The sequence below is a fragment of the Astatotilapia calliptera genome, chromosome 2 (genome assembly GCF_900246225.1).
Source record: "Astatotilapia calliptera chromosome 2, fAstCal1.2, whole genome shotgun sequence".
Classification (NCBI taxonomy): Eukaryota; Metazoa; Chordata; class Actinopteri; order Cichliformes; family Cichlidae; genus Astatotilapia; species Astatotilapia calliptera.
In genome coordinates, this window is record NC_039303.1 from 17,893,886 (window position 1) to 17,898,575 (window position 4,690).

At 40.5% G+C, this 4,690-nt stretch overlaps 1 long non-coding RNA gene across 1 annotated transcript; it reads left to right on the forward strand.

Annotated features, from left to right (window-relative positions):
• The first annotated feature begins 1,280 nt into the window (after positions 1 to 1,280).
• On the forward strand, positions 1,281 to 1,649 carry LOC113029024 (uncharacterized). The gene is made up of 2 exons (XR_003273331.1): positions 1,281 to 1,377; positions 1,457 to 1,649. It is a non-coding gene; the product is annotated as an uncharacterized LOC113029024 (long non-coding RNA).
• The last annotated feature ends 3,041 nt before the right edge of the window (positions 1,650 to 4,690 follow it).

A 4,690-nucleotide genomic window follows, 5' to 3' on the forward strand; every position in this document is an offset into this window, starting at 1 on the left:
ATCTGAATTATTGGCTGTGTGGGAAACTGACAGACAACACAAACAGGCTAACAGTTACATATGCTGTCAGAAAAATAAATAAATAAATAAATAAAATAAATAAATAAATAAATAAATAAATATATATATATATATATATATATATATATATATATATATATATATATATATATATATATATATATATGAGTATATATATATATGAGTATATGAGTTCAGTTTAGCCCAAAGCCTCCTAATTAATAGAATTATTCAATTTAATTTAAAAGAAAGAAGGCAACAGTGCAGAGAAAACACGTCATTTTTATCTTGGGAAAAATGTTTTAGGAGAAATATACGATCTAAAAATTACCTTGAACAAGCAAATAGTGCTTTATTATGAACAGACAGAGTGTGTGTGTCGGGGGGGGGGACTCTAGTGAAATAGTGCCAACTTCTCATTTTCAGTGCTGTTTACTGGGAGGTGCCTGCTCACCTCATCAGGAGCCTCAGAGGAAATCCTTCCAACATGTTTGGTTTTAACTGAAATAAATCTATTGGGAATCGTTCCAACTAAAATATAGTTACTACAACTCTAAGAGGATAATAGTAATGGATTGGATTTATATAGCGCTTTACAATACCACTATTCATTCACTCACTGGTGGAGGCAGCTACAGTTGTAGCCACAGCTGCCCTGGGGCAGACTGACAGAAGCGAGGCTGCCATATCGCGCCATCGGCCCCTCTGGCCAACACCAGTAGGCAAGTAGGGTAAAGTGTCTTGGCCAAGGACACAACGACCAGGACAGAGAGCCCAGGGATCGAACCGGCGACCTTCCGGTTACAGATGCGATTCCCAACCCCCTGAGCCACGGTCGCTCTAAGAGGATGTAAGTACCACCTTCTTCTGTGTCAGTCAATATATATTAGCTAGCAGTTCAATAGCAAACTTGTCACTGATGCCTTTTAAATTATTAGAAAGAATATAAAATAGTTGCCATTTTAATTCATTATTTGTTATTTCATTTATCTTTGATTGACTGAACACTAGTTTGTTTTATTTAAGTCAGAGACAGAAGACCATGTCTATAAGTCTATAAATGTTTTAGCATGCTAGAGAATAACACCTGCACACCTGAGCTGAACACAGCTTTACCTGAACTGCAGAGCCAATCAAGTGGCTACTGTCATGACCCTGTGCCTTCTCGGCTGACTCTGTATGGGCACAAGTGTTTTTGTTGTGCTGCATCTCTCTCACCTCCCGCGCACTGCGCTCTACCGGGGTGGAGTCATGACGGCTCCAGCCCCTGGCTCGGACACCTGCAAACAATCATCTCATCCACTTCTTAAGGCGGCTGCTGAGAGTGCTTCTTCGCTGGATTATTGTGTAACACTCGTCAGTGTCATCACCAATCTGAGCTTTTTCCCGAGTTTCTTTCGTGCCACAACTTACCTGTTTTTCCTCCCTGTGTTAGATTTCTCGCCAGCCTGAGGACCACCGTTTGGTGAGCTAAAAGCCGGAGTCCGAGCTACCTGAGCTTCAGTGAAGGATTGTGTACATAGCCATCCCCTTCCCGTGCCTGTGTTCCCCGGAGACCCTCTTCCTGTGCCCCCTCACCTGTATATATCCGCACCTGGTGTCTGTGTGTAAATAAATTGTGAACTTAAGTGACGGTCTGCCTCCGAGTCTCTCCTGAGCCTGACAGCTACACAGTATTAGCTGAGAGGTCTCTGTAGGTAGAGATAAAGTTTTACAGCAACAAGTCCAGGAAGAGGTGTCAAAAGGGTTGGTAATATGAGCACAAAGGAAATAGTGCATTGTTGTATTATTACAGTGGGTAAGGATATATAGGAACATGGGGAAATGGATTCATAATAGTTGTTACTACAGCAAAGTGATTACCTACAGTCTGTATCCAGACATCCATCCATTCTTTCTCTTCCGCTTATCCTTAGGATCAGGGTCACGGGGGGGCCTGGAGCCAACTACCCAGCTACCATACGTTATAACCTGGACAGAGCCAGTCTCATGCAGGGCTAACACAAAGAGACAGACAACCAGTTATGATCAGAATCACCAGTTAACCGAACTCCTGGTATTGTATAGATAAAAAGTAATTATTAAACGTAAAGAACAGACTCCTAACTAAATATAACTAACATTTTAAACATGTGTTATATAATGTTTTTGGACATATTTCACCCTCCATGACCTCAGTACATATTTTGAGAGTAAAGTTCTCTGACGCTGCTTCAGAATTCTAAAGACCTTTTCATACTTTGGGCCATTTTAGTTCTTTAGAATAGGCTCATAAAAAGTCATTCTACATGTTAGGTGTTTTCTATTAACAACACATATATATGTGAACATGAACAGACTAGTACAGACTGATATAGATTTATATAAATACAGGTAAAGCATACTCTTGTCTCAACTACATGCATAGTCACTTCAAAAGCCAATTTGGCTCCAGGAAAACGATGTTCCACAGGCTTACTTTGAAGGTCGTGTGTGTATGTGACAAAAAGATTTGAATATTTCTGTACCGATCTATAACGCATGCAGTGTGCTCGTTCTGATAATGTCTTTCCAGATTACATTTTTTGAACCCTTTGCTTATGTCTTGGTGCAATTCAAAGACATGGATGTTAGGTTAATTGTTGATTCTAGATTGTCCCTGTATGCATAGCTGGACCATCCCGGTGGGCTGATGGTGATTTTTCGTTTTTTATGGGCTGATGTTTTGTTTTGTTTATAATGAAAGGTGGTGGTTTGGCGAGATGCTGGCAAATGTGTAAAAATAACTCAATTGTGTGGTGGTGGCTATGACGGAGCTTCCACAGATTCAGTAACATTAGCAAGTGGTGGAGGCCAGCACATGGATGAGGGAAAGGGGAGGCAGGAGGAGGAGAGACCCGAGGCGGCCGCGGGTCCGAGTGTCAGGTGAGAAGTTATGACCTGCAGTCTATCTGTGTCAGCTAAAAACCATGTTTAGGTGGAGTTTATTTTCATTGTGCTGACTTTTAATAGTCAGTTACAATAACTAGTACTGTGTACTAGCTAGCATGACGGAGTTTCTAGATTAGATTAGATGAAACTTTATTAATCCCTCAGGTGGGTTCCTCCGGGAAATTCAGTTTCCAGTAGCAAAGCACCGAAAGAAGTTGCATGTTACAGATACATTAAGGGGAATGAGAGTAAGGATATAAGCATAAATACACCATATATACACATATACACATATATAGATACAGAATATACAATATGGATAAATAGGATTGCTCATTTGAGTGAGTATATTGCACAGTGATTATTGCACAGTCAAATATAAGAAAAAAAGACATAACAAAAACAAAAAACAAATATTGCGAATATTGCACAGTGTAGAAAAGCACCTACAGCTCAGTTGTTCCCGCCTCCCTTATCCCCCTGTTTCTCCTCCCTCTCCCCTCCAGTGAGAAGCAGCCTGTCGCTCAATAGGCTCCTCTGATTGTTTACGACCGTGTGCAGAGGAGGCCCAGCATTGTTCATAATGTCCATCAGTTTCTTTAAGGTCCTCTTCTCTGCCACTGTCACCATAGTGTCCAGCTTCATGCCGATACAGCTGGGTGGGTGCTATGATGTTACTGATAGTGAACTTTATTTTATTAATAAGGTTAGTTAGTAGAGTTCCCAACCGTCCCGTAAAAAATGGAATCGTCCCGTATTCAGAGAAAATATTAATATTACTTCTCTCATTCTCTCCCCCTCCCTCTCCTGTTGCCACTTCGATCATGAAACTGATCAATGATCAGTTGATCAGCTTTTCTCTCCTGTTTGTTTATCGGCCACTTTGCGCCAGAAAGAGGAAACCAGCGGATAAACAACAGCAGCTCGTTTAAGGTTGATAAGCTTTTGTTAGAATTTATTTAATATTACTTTCTAGTATCAGCTGATGCATGGGCGTCACTTTGTGCTGAACATTGGGGGGGGGGGGGTGTCAAGATCCCTGTCTAAATAAATAAATAAATAAATCTGGATGAATTCCCAGATTAAACATTTAAATATTTTGCTGGTAATACCTGAAATGAGTAACGACAATCAACAGCCTATTTATGTAAGATAATTCATAATTTTATTGGGGGGGGGGGGGGGGGGGGGGGGGGATATTGGCTGGGCCTGATTATTAAAGAGGGTGTGGAGGGGTGTCATAACTCCTCTGGAAATCTTTTTGTCTCCTTTCACTTTTTAAAGGTTGCCAAGATAGAAAAAAATATTTTGCCCTGCCTGCTGTTTATTAATGTGGTAAATAAACTGTTTATCACTAAATCTGTCATTGATTATTTTTAATATCCAGTAATGATCATGTCTCACCTCCAGTCTTCTCTGTCTTAATGTCAGGGTTCCACCATGTGTTGTAGGTAGTTCAGGAGATTAAACAGTACTTAGCAGAAACCCAAAAGACTGCTTGGTCGAGTTAGAATACCAGGATAGGGAGGATGGTGTAGGTTTAAGTTAGAGTGATACAAATATACCAACGAGACAGTGTACATCACTGTCACAACAGCGTTTTTTTTTCTTTCAAAGGCTTTATGGTTTTTCCTATAATGGTGGGCCAGTCTTTAGTCCAAATGGCTGGGCTTTTTTTGTTCCAGTCCAGCCCTGCCTCTATGTAAGGTTAAAAAAAGCAAAGATGAAGTGCTGTTAGTGTGTAGAATAAAGTACTGTA